Genomic DNA, 19,224 nt, shown 5'->3' on the forward strand with positions numbered 1-19,224 from the left:
GTCTTTCTATTTTCTGCCGTGGTCGGGTTTTGAGTCTTTACTCAACTTCACACCTTGCAACACAGGCAAGAACTCCTTCTTTGACTGTTCCATTTTGAACTACTTCAAAATCTTTTCAGGGTATGTACTCATTGAAAAACTTATCAAGCGTCTTGATCTATCTCTATAGATCTTGATGCTGAATGTGTAAGCAGCTTCATCGAGGTCTTTCTTTGAAAAACTCTTTTCAAACACTCCTTTATGCTTTCCAGAAAATTCTACATCATTTCCGATCAACAATATGTCATTCACATATACTTATCAGAAATGTTGTAGCGCTCCCACTCACTTTCTTGTAAATACGGGCTTCACCGCAAGTCTGTATAAAACCATATGCTTTGATCAACTCATCAAAGTGTATATTCCAACTCCGAGATGCTTGCACCAATCGCTGGAGCTTGCTCATTTTGTTAGCACCTTTTAGGATCGACAAAACCTTCTGGTTGCATCATATACAACTCTTCTTTAAGAAATCCATGAAGGAATATAGTTTTGACATCCATTTGCCAGATTTCGTAAAATGCGGCAATTGCTAACATGATTCGGACAGACTTCTAAGCATCGATACGAGTGAGAAAATCTCATCGTAGTCAACACCTTGAACTTGTCGAAAACATTTTGCGACAATTCGAGCTTTGTAGATAGTAACACTACTATCAGCGTCCGTCTTTCTCTTGAAGATCCATTTATTCTTAATGAATCACCGATCATCGGGCAAGTCAATCAAAGTCCACACTTTATTTCTCATACATGGATCCCATCTCAGATTTCATGGCCTCAAGCCATTTCGCGGAATCTGGGCTCATCATCGCTTCCTGATAGTCCGTAGGTTCGTCATGGTCAAGTAACATCACATCCAGAATAGGATTACCGTACCACTCTGGTGCAGATCTCACTCTGGTTGACCTACGAGGTTCGGTAGTAACTTGATCTGAAGTTACATGATCATCATCATTATCTTCCTCACTAATTGGTGTAGGAGTCACAGGAACAGATTTCTGTGATGAACTACTTTCCAATAAGGGAGCAGGTACAGTTACCTCATCAAGTTTCTACTTTCCTCCCACTCACTTCTTTTGAGAGAAACTCCTTCTCTAGAAAGGTTCCATTCTTAGCAACGAATGTCTTGCCTTCGGATTTTTGATAGAAGGTGTACCCAACTGTTTCCTTTGGGTATCCTACGAAGACACATTTCTCCGATTTGGGTTTGAGCTTATCAGGATGAAACTTTTTCACTTAAGCATCGCAACCCCGAACTTTAAGAAATGACAACTTTGGTTTCTTGCGAAACCACAATTCATATGGCATTGTCTCAACGGATTTAGATGGTGCCCTATTTAATGAGAAAGCATATGTCTCTAATGCATAACCCCAAAACGATAGTGGTAAATCGGTAAGAGACATCATATATTGCACCATATCTAATACAGTACGGTTACGATGTTCAGACACACCATTACGCTGTGGTGTTACAGGTGCCGTGAGTTGCGAAACTATTCCGCATTGTTTCAAATGAAGACCAAACTCGTAACTCAAATATTCTCCTCCACGATCAAATCGTAGAAACTTTATTTTCTTTTTATGATAATTTTCCACTTCACTCCGAAATTGTTTGAACTTTTCAAATGTTTCAGATTTATGTTTCATCAAGAATATATACCCATATCTTACTCAAATCATCTGTGAAGGTCATAAAATAACGATACCTGCCGCGAGCCTCAACACTCATCGGACTGCATACATCAGTATGTATTATTTCCAACAAGTCTGTTGCTCGCTCCATTGTTTCGGAGAATGGAGTCTTAGTCATCTTGCCCATGAGGCATGGTTCGCAAGCATGAACTGATTCATAACCAAGTGATTCCAAAAGCCCATCATCATGGATTTTCTTCATGCGCTTTACACCAATATGACCTAAACGGCAGTGCCACAAATAAGTTGCACTATCATTATTAACTTTGCATCTTTTGGCTTCAATACTATGAATATGTGTATCACTATGATCGAGATTCAATAAACCATTCACCTTGGGTGTATGACCATTGAAGGTTTTATTCATGTAAACAGAACAACAATTATTCTCTGACTTTAAATGGATAACCGTATTGCAATAAACATGATCAAATCATATTCATGCTTAACGCAAACACCAAATAACATTTATTTAGGTTCAACACCAATCCTGAGAGTATAGGGAGTGTGCGATGATGATCATATCAATATTGGAACCACTTCCAACACACATCGTCACTTCACCCTTAACTAGTCTCTGTTCATTCTGCAACTTCCTTTCGAGTTACTAATCACATCAACTGAACTACTATCAAATACTGAGGGGTTGCTATAAACACTAGTAAAGTACAGATCAATAACATGTATATCGAATATACCTTTGTTCACTTTTCCATCCTTCATATCCGCCAAATACTTGGGGCAGTTCTGCTTCCAGTGACCAGTCCCTTTGCAGTAGAAGCACTTAGTATCAGGTTTAGGTCTAGACTTGGGCTTCTTCACTTGAGCAGCAACTTACTTGCCGTTCTTCTTGAAGTTCCCCTTCTTCCCTTTGCCATTTTCTTGAAACTAGTGGTCTTGTCAATCATCAACACTTGATGCTTTTTTTGATTTCTACCTTTGTCGATTTCAGCATCACGAAGAGCTTGGGAATCGTTTCCGTTATCCCTTGCATATTATAGTTCATCATGAAGTTCCAGTAACTTGGTGATAGTGACTAGAGAATTCTGTCAATCACTATAATATCTGGAAGATTAACTCCCACTTGATTCAAGTGATTGTAGTACTCAGACATTATGTGCACATGCTCACTAGCTAAGCTATTCTCCTCCATCTTGTAGGCAAAGTGCTTGTCAAAGGTCTCATACCTTTCGACATGGGCATGAGTCTGAAATACTAATTTCAACTCTTTGAAAATTTTATATGCTCCGTGGCGTTCAAAACATTTTTGAAGTCCCGGTTCTAAGCTGTAAAACATGGTGCACTAAACTATCAAGTAGTCATCATACCGAGCTTTGCCAAACGTTCATAACGTCAGCATGTGCTCTTGAAGTAGGTTTGTCACCTAGCGGTGCATCAAGGACATAATTCTTCTGTGCGGCAGCAAGGATAATCCTCATATCACGGATCCAATCCGCATCATTGCTACTATCATCTTTCAACTTAGTTTTTCTCTAGGAACATATCAAAATAAACGGGGAGCTACATCGCGAGCTATTGATCTACAACATAGTTATGCAAATACTATCAGGACTAAGTTCATGATAAATTAAAGTTCAATTAATCATATTACTTAAGAACTCCCACTTAGACAGACATCCCTCTAATCATCTAAGTGATCACGTGATCCATATCAACCAAACCATGTCCGATCATCACGTGAGATGGAGTAGTTTTCAATGGTGAACATCACTATGTTGATCATATCTACTATATGATTCACACTCGACCTTGCGGTCTCAGTGTTCCGAGGCCATATCTGCATATCTAGGCTCGTCAAGTTTAACCCGAGTATTCTGCGTGTGCAAAACTATCTTACACCCGTTGTAGATGAACGTTGAGCTTATCACACCCGATCATAACGTGGTGTCTCGGCACGACGAACTTTGGCTATGGTGCATACTCAGGGAGAACACTTGTACCTTGAAATTTAGTAAGAGATCATCTTATAATGCTACCGCCGAACTAAGCAAAAATAAGATGTATAAAAGATAAACGACACATGCAATCCAAATATGTGACATGATATGGCCATCATCATCTTGTGCTTTTGATCTCCATCTACAAAGTACTGTCATGATCTCCATTGTTATCGGCATGACACCATGATCTCCATCATCTTGATCTTTTATCAACGTGTCATCACATGGTCGTCTCACCAGCTATTGCTTTTGCAACTATTGCTATCACATAGCGATAAAGTAAAGCAATTACATGGCACTTGCATCGTATGCAATAAAGAGACAACCATAAGCCTTCTGCCAGTTGCCGATAACTTCAACAAAACATGATCATCTCATACAACAACTTATATCACATCTTGACCATATCACATCACAACAAGCCTTGCAAAAACAAGTTAGACATCCTCTACTTTGTTGTTGCAAGTTTTACGTGGCTGCTATAGGCTGAGCAAGAACCGTTCTTACCTACGCATCAAAACCACAACGATAGTTCGTCAAGTTAGTGTTGATTTAACCTTCTCAAGGACCGGGTGTTGGTGTAAAAACCGGTGGATCTCGGGTAGGGGGTCCTGAACTATGCGTCTAAGGTTGATGGTAACAGGAGACATGGGACACGATGTTTACCCAGGTTCATGCCCTCTCTATGGAGGTAATACCCTACTTCCTGCTTGATTGATCTTGATGAGTATGAGTATTAAAAGAGTTGATCTACCACGAGATCGTAATGGCTAAACCCTAGAAGTCTAGCCTGTATGACTACGATATTGAGTATATCCTTTCGGGACTACACCCTCGGTTTATATAGACACTGGGGGGGATCTATGGTTACGTAGAGTCGGTTACATAAGATGGAATCTTCATAGTTCTTCGCCAAGCTTACCTTCCACGCCAAGGAGAGTCACATCCGGACACGGGTACAGTCTTCGGACTTCATATCTTCACAACCCATCAGTCCGGCCCATAGATAATAGGACGGATGCCCGAGGACCCCTTAGTCCAGGACTCCCTCAGTAGCCCGTGAACCTGGCTTCAATGACAAGGTATCCGGCGTGTAGTGCTTTCTTCGGCATTGCAAGGCGGGTTCCTCCTTCCGAACTCCCGAATAGTCTCCAGACGAATTGATCGTGTCTGGACCTGTAACACACACCGCACACAACCGCAGAGAGAATATAATAACACACAAGTCCAATCTACTGACAACTTTAGTAATGCGACGTCACGCCTGTCCGGTCATAATTTCGAACCGTTTTTCGCCCCACGTTTCGAGACACGGTTGTCATTGGCACGTCTTGTCAAAGCAGAGATCGTGTCCCCTTATTACGGGATTCTCATCAATACGGGCGTGGGTAACCCAACCGCGCCGTTTACACAGCCCCTGGGAGCAGGCGAATTTTAAGGCGAATGGGGGGCGTTCAATATTTACCACCCTTATAAGGAGATAAGATTCCCCTTTCTTCTCCCACACTTCCTTCCTGCCTCTCCATTCTCGAGCTCCAATTCCCAAGTCCTCATTCGTTCCCATTCGAACAAACACCCAACCATGTCCGGATCCAGAGCCGGTGGCAAGTGGATGGCATCCTCCGTTAAGAGGAAAATTATATAGGAGCTCTGAGAGGCCGGATACATGGCCAAGGAGATCGTTTATCGACTTCCGGCCAAGGGACAGATCATCCCCACCCTCGAGCCTCACAAGAGAGTGGTGTTCCTCATGCATTTTGTCCGCGGGTTGGGATTCCCTCTCCACCCGTTTGTCCGTGGACTGATGTTTTATTATGGGCTAGATTTCCATGATCTAGCCCCCAACTTTATCCTCAACATCTCGGCATTTATAGTCGTGTGCGAGGCCTTTCTCCACATCCCACCTCATTTCGGCCTATGGCTGAAGACCTTTAATGTGAAGCCGAAGGTGGTGAGCGGTCAACAGGCAGAGTGCGGAGGAGCTATGTTGGGTAGGATGCCCAACGTCACCTGGCTCAAAGGTTCTTTTGTGGAAATGGTGAAGGGGTGGCAGTCGGGGTGGTTCTACATCACCGAGCCGCGCGACACCAACTGGACGGCGGCCCCCGAATTCGATCCGGAGCTCCGATGCGGCTCACCTCCTGGCAAGAGAAGGGCCTAACCTGGGGTTTTCTGGGCGAGCTGACAGGGCTCCAGACATGTGTCCAGAACATGATATCCAACAGGATCAAGCTTGTCAATGTGATCCAGGTTATGCTCATCCACCGGATCCTCCCGTGCCAACGCCGGACTTGCTATTTGTGGGAATTCGATCCGTCCAAGCACTAGACGCTGCTAGAGCTTTTGGCACAACGCACGAGGATATCTAGAAAGTGCTTTTCAAGGCCGGCGAGACACCACCGCCTACAACCGAGGATCGTGGGCTTAGCTCAAAGCGCCAAGCTAATTCACTAAGTTCTTTCACGCTCTCAAGGCATAATCTTTACTAGCGCATTGTGAGAAAGAAGTCTAAGCTGGCCTGGACCGACATAGCGAGGCGGATTAACTGTCCAGCCCCGCTACCCGAAGACGAAGAGACCCCACTCCTAACGAAGATGTTGTTCTCGGCGCCTTATGAAGTGCCAGAGAAGAAGACCAAGAAGGTGACCAAGGGGACCAGGCGTGGCCTTCGGCGAAAGGATACGTCGGACCTGTCGTCCGAAGACGAGACTGACCCTTCGGTCGCTGAAGACGACGACAAGGAGGAGGAGGAAGAAGACAACTCCCCCTGAGGGGGAAGAATAAAAGGGTGGCCTCCATGAACCTGGAGGTGAAGGCACCCAAGAGGGGAAGGGCTCTCTCGCGGATAACTCCGCGTGGGATGTTGATAGCAGTCTGGAACGAATGCCCCGGACCAAGCCTCGGGCCGCTTCATGAGTACCAAAGACCTTATGCTCGTCCAAATGTATGGCCCTTCCCCTTTGCCATATTAATATGTTTAATTTATGCTATTGCAGTCCGGCCCGCAACAGTTCTCCGCAATCCTCGACAGAAGGATCGCTAGACTCGAAGGAGATGGCTAGCATGTCGCCGCCACCTGCTCACTCTGCCTCGCCCAAAGGTGATGACGAGGCGGTGTCCCAAAGGGTCTTTCCCAACCAAGGGGAGGCTCCGGAGATTGTCAGGCCGGCGTCCAAGGATGACTCCACGGCCGTCGGACACATGGGGGAAGAAACCCCCATGGGGACTGATGGTGGGGGCCGAGTTCCATTCGGCCCTCAGTCGGATATCATTCCGGAGACCTGCACGGCTCCGGAGTTCGGCCAACAGCCTTCCTCGAAAGGAGGGGATGTGCCTTTTCCGCTGGTGGCCTCCGTCCAACCAGAGGCGCCGGATGATCTGCTGGAAGCACTGCAAGGTGCTTCCATTGTAGATGAACACCGTGTCCTCATGGGTATGGTGATAAAAAGGTTTAGTCTGCCAAAAGCGGGCTGACCAAAGCCTGCACTAGCCTTTTAACAGGCTTTGAGGTAATAATAATTTTAGAAAGAATATCACAGCGTAGACAGTAGCCCCTGATGCTCTGTTCGGTGTTCGGAAAGAAAAGCCGAACAGAGGATCAAAACAATTTTCGTAGGAGTCTAACATATGATGTCTATGTAAATAAGCAGGCGTCACTGCTGGCTTCCGCCGCTCATACTTCAGAGGTCTCCAAACTGAAGTGGAGCCTGGAGCAGGCCGAGGAGGAGCTCAGCCTTGCGAAGAAGCAGCTGGAGGACAGCCGAGGTATGCAGTAACCTGTGCGTGTATGTTAGGAAGGATGAATACTTCATGCTGACTAAAGTGTCATGGACTATGCTAGGGGCCACGACCGAGGTGGTGGCCCTCAAGAAGGCATTAGCCGAGGCCGAGGACAAAGCGGCCAAGGAACACGTTGTACGCGAAAAGCATGAGGCCCGGGTCAGCGAGGTTCAGCAAGAGCTTCAGGATGCCGTCAAGAAGTACGAGACCCTGGAGCGTGATTCTAAGACGCGGGCGTCCGAACTTGCGAAGGCCCGCCAGAGCGCACAAGAGGCTCGAGCTGAGGCCCTGGGCGCCCTTCAGGAACTCCAGGCAGCTAAGAAGATTGCGGCGGGTAAGGCTTTCATTATGCAAAACAAGTATGTGAAGGAAATGCTCCTTTTACTTACCCGAATTTGGTGCTCTACAGGGGCGTCTACGGATTTGCCACGCAACTGATGCTGCTGAATTCTATGGAGCCGAGGAAGGGAGTTCAACAAAGAAGCTGTTCTGGTCTCAATATCTTGGACCGGAACATCCGATATCCTTCAGCGACCAGCTGAAACAGTTGGTCGAGCTACACAAGGCGGCCGAGCTAGCCATGAGGGACCTGATAGTCCGGCTATGGCCTGTCGTGCCGGTACCCCGCAGCTACTTCGGGCTTGTGAAGCGGCTTGTTAGTGCCTGCCCGTGGCTTGAGGTCGTAAAGCGGTCGGTCTGTATTAAAGGTGCCCGGATGGCCTTTGCTCGTTGCAAGATGTGGTGGGCGAAGATGGACGCTGTCGAGCTGACCAAGGGGCCGCCGAAGTGCAAGGAGCACCGTACACCCGAGCGCTATTTTGTGGATGTCCTAGAGGGGTCTCGTATTGTAGCCATGTAGTGCGGGCAGGACATTATTTTCGAATGAATACACCCGTATTTTGTCTTGTATGATGACAACAAATCCGCTTTGTAATATAATTTATGTTTTGATTGTGTCCTCCTGTGCGGTTGTGTTATATGAAATCTGAGGGTTGGCCAGTCGTCAGCTTCTGCCCTCACGTTGGTGTTCGGGATGGTATCTAAACAATCTTGATCCAATTATATGGTCCTTGAAGGAGTTGTTTAGCGCAACGAACCAGGCAACCAGACTATACGGCTTGAACGCCCTCACTTAGCCATAGGAGTTTTATAATGAAACATAGGCGCAACCCCTGGTATATGAACCAGAGTTCTGTCAGTGTCTGATCGAGAAGTACGATCCTTCGCGAAATGTGGAAAAACCTCCAACGATTTGAGACCTCCGAACAGCTGACCGGCTCTCGCCGCACCATGACAGTCAGTTTTCGACTTTCTCTACTGAGGTGCTCATCCGGTTTAGACCAAGGCACAATCGCAGTAGTTCTCCCTTTACTACCCTAGCCAATGTAGCGGAACATAGGGTAGCAAGCACAGGAGTCGGGCAACCCAACTATTGACCAAAGACATGATTTGGAGCCAATGCATATAATGCTAAATTTGGGGTGCCAAACTATACTTATAGGAAATGTTCGGACTTTTGTTGCCATAATGTGGGGTGCTGTAAAGCCCCTGGCAAACATCAAAACATACCAAGTGTACGGGTGCTACCTGATGGGGTTATCCACAGGGAAACTGAAAAAAAGAAAGGAGAGAAAGAAAACAGGAAAGATGTAAAGGTAAAAGGCTGGGGTCCTACAGCTTCAGCTGCAAACTATTTTCATTGTAATGTAATTAGTACGTCAAGGCGCATTGATACAAGTAGTGCAATAAGCAACAGTCTATTTAACATGTTGAAACCGGAGGAGAGCTGCATGTGGGTTCTGGAAAATAGGTAGAGTTATCGTTAACGGAATCACCTAAAAAGTCCCTATATGTCTGCGCTCCTTCCTATATTGGTGTACTTATCCTTCAAGAGGACCGTTAACCAGACCACCCGATGGGGCCTGTAGGATAAAAACCTGAAAGAAAAGAAGCAAAAGTGAAAGTATGTGTGTATCCGATGTCGGTTAAGCCGTGCCGTGGATCACAAGCTAGCTATGCCTCCGTCGATGCCCGTGGAATTTTGAGTGTGTAGTTATGTACGCGCGGCACGTATGCCACCGCTTGATCGGGACTGAGACGGAGGCCAGATTGCTAGTCGAGCTCCTGACGAGCCGAGCTCTCTTGCTGCAAAGTAGTTCGGACCCTCTTAAAGGTGTCCGAGGGCTCAGCAACTGAATAAAGGTTCTGCTTGAGAAGGTCGCTTTGTACTTCTGCTGCTAGGGCAGCTGTGTGCTCTTCTGTATGAACAGAGCGTTCCGTATTGCCATTGACTGTTATGACGTCGCGTGGGTCGGGCATCTTAAGCTTGAGATAAGCATGGTGTGGCACTACGTTGAATCGAGCAAACGCAGATCATCCGAGCAGTGCATGATAGCCGCTGCGGAATGGGACGATATCGAAGACTAACTCCTTGCTTTGGAAGTTGTCCGGGGATCCGAAGACAACCTCTAGTGTGATTAAGCCCGTACAACGGGCCTCTACGCCTGAAATTACTCCTTTAAAGGTGGCCTTTGTAGGCTTGATCCTTGATGGGTTAATGCCCATTTTTCACATTGTATCCTGATAAAGCAGATTGAGGCTACTACCGCCATCCATAAGGACACAAGTCAAGTGGAACCCATCAATTATTGGGTCTAAGACCAGTGCGGCTCAGCCTCCGTGACGGATACTGGTCGGGTGATCCCGCCGATCAAAAGTGATCGGGCATGACGACCATGGATTGAATTTTGGGGCGATTGGCTCTATCGCGTAGACGTCCCTGAGCGCACGCCTGCGCTCCCGCTTGGGGATGTGGGTAGCATATATCATGTTCACTGATGACCCACAAGTATAGGGGATCTATCGTAGTCCTTTCAATAAGTAAGAGTGTCGAACCCAATGAGGAGCAGAAGGAAATGATAAACGGTTTTCAGCAAGGTATTCTCTGCAAGTACTGAAATAAGTGGTAAAAGATAGTTTTGTGATGAGATAATTTGTAACGAGCAACAAGTAACAAAAGTAAATAAAGTGCAGCAAGGTGGCCCAATCCTTTTTGTAGCAAAGGACAAGCCTGGACAAACTCTTATATAAGGAAAAGCGCTCCCGAGGACACATGGGAATATCGCAAGCTAGTTTTCATCACGTTCATATGATTCGTGTTCGGTACTTTGATAATTTGACATGTGGGAGGACCGGTGCTTGGGTGTTGTTCTTACTTGAACAAGCATCCCACTTATGATTAACCTCTATTGCAAGCATCTGCAACTACAACAAAAGTATTAAGGTAAACCTAACCATAGCATGAAACATATGGATCCAAATCAGCCCCTTACGAAGCAACGCATAAACTAGGGTTTAAGCTTCTGTCACTCTAGCAACCCATCATCTACTTATTACTTCCCAATGCCTTCCTCTAGGCCCAAATAATGGTGAAGTGTTATGTAGTCGACGTTCACATAACACCACTAGAGGCTAGACAACATACATCTTATCAAAATATCGAACGAATACCAAATTCACATGACTACTAATAGCAAGACTTCTCCCTTGTCCTCAGAAACAAACGTAACTACTCACAAAGCATATTCATTTTGATAATCAGAGGGGTAATAATATGCATAAAGGATCTGAACATATGATCTTCCACCAATTAAACCAACTAGCATCAACTACAAGGAGTAATTAACACTACTAGCAACCTAGTAGCACCAATCCCGGACTTGGAGACAAGAATTGGATACAAGAGATGAACTAGGGTTTTGAGATGAGATGGTGCTGATGAAGATGTTGATGGAGATTGCCCTCTCCCGATGAGAGGAGCGTTGGTGATGATGATGGCGATGATTTCCCCCTCCGGGAGGGAAGTTTCCCCGGCAGAACAGCTCTGCCGGAGCTCTAGATTGGATCCGCCAAGGTTCCGCCTCGTGGCGGCGGAGTTTCGTCCCGAAAGGTTGCTTCCTCTTTTTTTCTCGACGAAAGACTTCATATAGGAGAAGATGGTCATCAGAGAGCCACCAGGGGGCCCACGAGGTAGGGGGCGCGCCCTAGGGGGGCGCGCCCCCCACCCTCATGAGAAGGGTGTGGGCCCCCTGGTCTTCATCTTTGGCGAGGATTTTTAATTATTTATTATAAGGTATTCCGTGGAGTTTCAGGACTTTTGGAGTTTTGCAGAATAGGTCTCTAATATTTGCTCCTTTTCCAGCCCAGAATTCCAGCTGCCGGCATTCTCCCTCCTTATGTAAACCTTGTAAAATAAGAGAGAATAGCCATAAGTATTGTGACATAATGTGAAATAACAGCCCATAACGCAATAAATATCGATATAAAAGCATGATGCAAAATGGACGTATCAACTCCCCCAAGCTTAGACCTCGCTTGTCCTCAAGTGAAAGCCGATAACAATAAATATGTCCCCATGTTTAGAGGTACAGGCGTCGATAAAAAATAAAATATGGACATGAGGGCATCATGATTATTCTCATAATAGCAACATACATAGATATTGTCATATGATTACTCATGTTCAAGTGATGATCTATTCACAATGCAAAAGCATGAATCAGAAACCTTATTGAGAACCAACAAACTATAACCTCAGTCATTGAAGCAATTGCAATTTATCATAACATCAGAAAGAGTCTATGTCAGAGCTAAAAAGAAAGTCCACATACTCAACTATCATCTAGTCCTTCATAATTGCTAACACTCGTGCAATACTTGTGGTTACGGAGTTTTAATCGGACACAGAGAAAGATAGGGGCTTATAGTTTCGCCCCACAACCTTTTACCTCAAGGGTAATGTCAACAATAATAACTCATGCCCCCTACATCCAATTAGATATATATATCAGGTTCTTTCCAACATGCTGGGCTTGCCAAAGGATAAAATGAAAAAGGAAAGGTGAAGATCACCATGACACTTGCATAAGGTAGAAGATAATAATAAAAGATAGGCCCTTCGCAGAGGGAAGCAGAGGTTGCCATGCGCTTTTATGGTTGGATGCACAAAATCTTAATGCGAAAGAACATCACTTTATATTGCCCCTTGTGATATGAACCTTTATTATGCAGTCCGTCGCTTTTATTACTTCCACATCACAAGATCGTATAAAGCTTATTTCTCCCACACTAATCATACATATTTAGAGCAATTTTTATTGCGTTGCACCGATGACAACTTACTTGAAGGATCTTATTCAATCCATAGGTAGATATGGTGGACTCTCATGGCAAAACTGGTTTAAGGGTATTTGGAAGCACAAGTAGTATCTCTACTTGGTGCTGAGAATTTGGCTAGCATGAGGGGGAAAGGCAAGCTCAACATGTTGGATGATCCATGACAACATACTTTATCTCAGATATAAGAAAACATAACCCATTACGTTGTCTTCCTTGTCCAACATCAACTCTTTAGCATGTCATATTTTGATGAGTGCTCCCAATCATAAAAGATGTCAATAATAGTATATTTATATGTGAAACTTCTCTTTCCTTATTACTTCCTATTAATTGCAACGATGACCAAAGCTATGTCTGCCAACTCCCAACAACTTTTAATCATCACACTCTTTCTATGTGAAGTCATTACTATCAATAAGATCAATATGAACTTTTGTTTTGTTTCTTATTCTTTTTCTCTTTTCTTTTATTCACCCAAGATCATAGCAAGAAAATCAAGCCCTTGACTCAACACTAATCTTTATTATATAGCTCATGGACTCGATTACATAGAGAGATCATAAGGCAAAACTCAAAACTAGATCATGCCATAAACTTTATTCTACTAGATCAAAATACTACTAGTAGGATCGAACTAAGGAAAACGATAAAGATAAGAGTTGTGATTGTGATACGATACCGGGGCACCTCCCCCAAGCTTGGCGGTTGCCAAGGGGAGTGCCCATACCCAGGTGATTATGTCTCCTTTGTTGGTGAAGAAGGTGGGGGTGTTGTTGATGATGCGGGATTGTCATCCATCTTCCAAGGCATAGGTTCACCATCATAGAAGGACGATCGAGTCTTCGGAATCCTCGAATCTACAGCCAAACTCATTCTTTTGAATCTATATTCATAATCACAATTTTGGTTTTGCAGGTCATAGATTTGGGCTTGGAGATGCTCGATCTTCTCATGTAGCTTGAAGATGGTCTCCTCGGTGTTCTTGGCATCCGGCTTGTAGTTGTTAGTGAACTCCGCGAGCATCATGTGGCTAGCGTTGATTCCACGCTCCACCATCCCTTGGCACTTGAAAACTTGTTGCTCCATTGCTTCGAGCCTCGTCTCCACGCTTACGGTTCCCTTTGGTCCCTCAGCATCGCGGATGTGCAGCAACCCATCACGCATCTCAATGGTTTGAGGGTGCCGCAGCACCTCCGCGAGGTAAGGGTTGATGACCTTCTCGAAGAACTTGTCCTTGGAAGCACTTGGGGACGTCATGATAATCTAGACCTGTCAGAAAAACAGCTTGAAAAAAACAGGAGATTTTTGCATGATACGAGAGTCAAAACCCCCGGGAGATTATATAATGAATTTTTACCGACAAAAATATGTATCGTGCAAGAAAACGGAGTCCGGAAGGCACACAAGGAGCTCACGAGGTAGGGGGCGCGCCCAAGGGGTAGGGCGCGCCCTCCACCCTCGTGGGGCCCTCGTGTTCTTCCCGGACTGCTACTTAATTTTCTATTTTCCTAAATATTCCAAAACAGAGAAATATTGCCTTAAAAATTGTTTTGGAGTCGGTTTACTTACCGTACCACATACCTATTCCTTTTCGGAGTCTGAAACATTCTGGAAAGTGTCCCTTATGTATTCCTCCGGGGTTACGGTTTCAATAATATTGGTTTCTATATTTATGGGATTACCTGAGATATAATGTTTAATTCTCTGACCGTTTACCATCTTCGGATTTGTGCCTTCGAAGTTGCTGATTTTTATGGCACCGGAACGATAGACCTCCTCGATAACATAGGGCCCTTCCCATTTAGAGAGAAGTTTTCCTACAAAAAATCTTAAACGAGAGTTGTATAGCAATACATAATCACCTACATTGAACTCACGCTTTTGTATCCTTTTGTCATGCCACCTTTTAACCTTTTCTTTAAACAACTTGGCATTTTCATAAGCTTGGGTTCTCCATTCATCAAGTGAGCTAATATCAAATAACCTCTTTTCACCGGCAAGTTTGAAATCATAATTGATCTCTTTAATAGCCCAATATGCCTTATGTTCTAGTTCGAGAGGTAAGTGACATGCTTTTCCATATACCATTTTATACGAAGACATACCCATAGGATTTTTATATGCAGTTCTATAGGCCCATAATGTATCATCAAGTTTCTTGGACCAATTCTTTCTAGACCTATTGACAGTCTTTTGCAAAATTAATTGAATTCTCTATTACTCAATTCTACTTGACCACTAGACTGTGGGTGATACGGAGATGCAATTCTATGATTGATGTCATATTTAGCAAACATTTTACGGAAAGCATCATGAATAAAATGTGAACCACCATCAGTCATTAAATATCTAGGGACTCCAAACCTTGGAAAAATAACTTCTTTACGCATTTTAATAGAAGTGTTATGATCGGCACTACTAGATGGTATAGCTTCTACCCACTTAGTAACGTAATCAACAGCAACTAAAATATGTGTATATCCATTAGAGGCAGGAAAGGTCCCATATAATCAAAGCCCCAAACATCAAACGGTTCAATAACAAGTGAATAATTCATAGGCATTTCTTGATGTCTACTAATATTACCAATTCTTTGACATTCATCACAAGATAGGACAAACTTACGGGCATCCTTGAAGAGAGTAGGCCAATAAAAACCGGATTGCAATACCTTATGTGCAGTTCTATCTCCCGCATGGTGTACTCCATAAGTTTCGGAGTGGCACTTGCGTAGGATTTGTTCCTGTTCATGCTCAGGTACACAACGTCTAATAACACCATCTACTCCTTCTTTATAAAGATGTGGGTCATCCCAAAAGTAATGTCTCAAATCATAGAAGAACTTTTTCTTTTGTTGGTATGTGAAGCTAGGTGGTATAAATTTAGCAACTATGTAATTAGCATAATCAACATACCAAGGGGTACTACGAGAAGTACTTATGACATTTAATTGTTCATCAGGAAAGCTATCATCAATAGGTAGTGGGTCATCAAGAACATTCTCTAACCTAGATAAGTTGTCTGCAATGGGGTTCTCGGCTCCTTTTCTATCAACAATATGCAAATCAAATTCTTGTAGCAAGAGAACCCATCTAATAAGTCTAGGTTTAGCATCTTTCTTCTCCATAAGATATTTAATAGCAGCATGATCAGTGTGGATAGTTACTTTAGAATCAACAATATAAGGTATGAACTTATCACAAGCAAATACAACTGCTAAAAGTTCTTTTTCAGTAGTAGCATAATTTCTTTGAGCATTGTCTAGAATCTTACTAGCATAATGGATAACATTTAATTTCTTATCAACTATTTGCCCTACAACAGCACCTGCAGCATAATCACTAGCATCACACATAATTTCAAAGGGTAAATTCCAATCAGGTGGCTGAACAATAGGTGCAGAGACTAATGCTTTCTTAAGTATTTCAAATGCTTCTACACAATCATCATCAAAGACAAATGGTATATCTTTTTGTAATAAATTAGTCAGAGGCCGAGAATTTTTTGAGAAGTCCTTAATGAACCTCCTATAAAATCCGGCGTGACCAGGGACACTTCTTATACCTTTGGTGTCCTTGGGACATGGCATCTTTTCAATAGCATCAACCTTGGCTTTATCAACTTCAATACCTCTTTCAGAAACTTTATGCCCCAAGACAATACCTTCATTAACCATAAAGTGGCACTTTTCCCAATTCAAGACAAGATTAGTTTCTTCACATCTCTGCAAAACTTGATCAAGTTTGCTCAAGCAATCATCAAAAGAAGATCCATAGACGGAAAAGTCGTCCATGAAAACCTCACAAATCTTTTCACAAAAGTCAGAGAATATAGCCATCATGCATCTTTGAAAGGTAGCAGGTGCATTACATAAACCAAAAGGCATACGTCTATAAGCAAAAGTACCAAAAGGGCATGTAAAAGTAGTCTTTGATTGATCTTTAACCGACACAAGTATTTGAGAGAAACTAGAATAACCATCTAGAAAGCAGTAATGTGTATGTTTGCATAATCTTTCTAGCATTTGATCGATAAAAGGTAAGGGGTAATGATCTTTCTTAGTAGCCTTATTTAATTTGTGGAAATCAATTACCATCCTATAACATGTAATAATTCTTTGTGGAATCAATTCATCTTTATCATTAGGAACAACAGTAATACCTCCCTTCTTAGGGACACAATGAACAGGACTTACCCACTGACTATCATCAACGGGATAAATTATACCTGCCTCCAGAAGCTTTAGTATTTCTTTTCTTACCACTTCTTTCATTTTAGGATTCAAACGTCGTTGAGGATCACGAACTGGTTTGGCATCTGCTTCCAAATTTATTTTATGTTGACATAGAGTGGGACTAATGCCCTTAAGATCATCAAGAGTATATCCAATAGCAGCACGGTGCTTCTTCGGAGTTTTCAATAATCTTTCTTCTTCATGCTCTGAAAGGTTAGCACTAATAATTAATAACAGGATATATCTTCTTTTCATCAAGATAAGCATATTTAAGTTTATCAGGCAATGGTTTAAGCTCAAACACGGGATCACCCTTAGGTGGAGGGGGATCCCCTAGGATTTCAATAGGAAAATTATGTTTTAGCATAGGTTCCTGTTTAAAGAATACTTCATCTATTTCCCTTCTTTCATGCATAAACATATCATTCTCATGGTCTAGCAAATATTGTTCTAAAGGATCACTAGGAGGTACGGCAATAGAAGCAAGACCAATAATTTCATCCTTACTAGACAATTCTTCTTCATGGTGTTGTTTACTAAATTTAGAGAAATTAAACTCATGAGTCATATCATCTAAGCCGACAGTAACACCATCCCTTGTGCAATCTATGGTAGCATTAACAATATTTAAGAAGGGTCTACCAAATATAATGGGACAAAAGCTATCTTGTGGGGAACCAAGAACAAGAAAATCAACAGGATGTTTAGTTTTCCCACACAAGACTTCAACATCTCTAACAATTCACATTGGTGAAATAGTATCTCTATTAGCAAGTTTAATAGTAACATCAATTTCTTTTAACTCAATAGGTGCAATGTCATGTATAATTTCTTTGTATAAGTCAATAGGTATTGCACTAGCACTAGCACCCATATCACATAATCCATGATAACAATGATCTCCTATTTTAACAGAAATAATAGGCATTCCTACCACAGGTCTAGGTTTATCTGTATCACGGGGTTTAGCAATTCTAGCAGTTTCATCACAGAAGTAAATGACATGCCCATCTATATTATCAGACAAGAGATGTTTAACAATAGCAATATTAGGTTCTACTTTAACTTGCTCAGGAGGTGTATATGTTTTAATATTGCTTTTACGAACTACAGTTGAAGCTTTAGCATGATCCTTTATCCTAACAGGGAAAGGTGGTTTCTCAACATAACAAGTAGGGACAATAGGATCATTATAAGTGACAGTCTTTTCTTCAACTTTAATAGGTGCAGCTACTTTTACTTCTATGGGAGGATGATATTTAAACCACTTCTCCTTAGGGAGATCAACATAAGTAGCAAAAGATTCACAGAAAGAAGCTACTATCTCAGAACCAAGTCCATATTTAGTGCTAAACTTACAGAAAATATTGGTATCCATAAAAGATTTAACACAATCAAACTTAGGTGTCATACCTGACTCCTTACCATTGTCGAGGTCCCAATCTTCAGAGTTGCATTTAATTATATCCAATAAATCCCATCTAAATCCAATAGTCTTCATCATAAAAGAGCCAGCACAAGAAGTATCGAGCATGGTGCGATTATTTTCAAAAAGCCGAGCATAAATTTTTTGAAGAATTGTTTCTCTTGGAAGCTCATGATTGGGGCATGAATATAACATTGATTTAAGCCTCCCCCAAGCTTGAGCGATGCTTTCTCCTTCACGAGGCCAAAAATTATATATATAATTGCGATCACGATGAACAATATGCATAGGGTAATACTTTTGATGAAATTCCAATTTCAATCTTCTATAGTTCCATGATCTCGTATCATCACATAGCCTATACCATACCAATGCGTCTCCCTTCAAAGATAAAGGGAAGACCTTCTTCTTAGCAACATCATCGGGTATACCTGCAAGCTTAAATAATCCACAAACTTCATACACATATATCAGGTGTTCATCAGGATGCTTTGTTCCATCTCCTGTAAAAGGATTAGCTAACAGTTTTTCTATCATACACGAAGGATACTCATAAGGAATTTCATTTTCATATTCATTTTCAATAGGTTCGGTAGGTTGAGGAGCAACTCTTTGCTCTACTGGTCGGGGTGAAGATACCTCGAACAAGCCCCTTAGAGGATTACTTTCCATAGTAACAAGTGACAGTAAATTTCAGCACACTATATAAATTTTTCCTTACCAAATTCCACCTACCAAAGGCGCTTCACTCCCCGGCAACGGCGCCAAAAAGAGTCTTGATGACCCACAAGTATAGGGGATCTATCGTAGTCCTTTCGATAAGTAAGAGTGTCGAACCCAACAAGGAGTAGAAGGAAATGATAAACGGTTTTCAGCAAGGTATTCTCTGCAAGTACTGAAATAAGTGGTAAAAG

This window comes from Triticum aestivum, chromosome 2A (genome assembly GCF_018294505.1).
Source record: "Triticum aestivum cultivar Chinese Spring chromosome 2A, IWGSC CS RefSeq v2.1, whole genome shotgun sequence".
NCBI lineage: Eukaryota > Viridiplantae > Streptophyta > Magnoliopsida > Poales > Poaceae > Triticum > Triticum aestivum.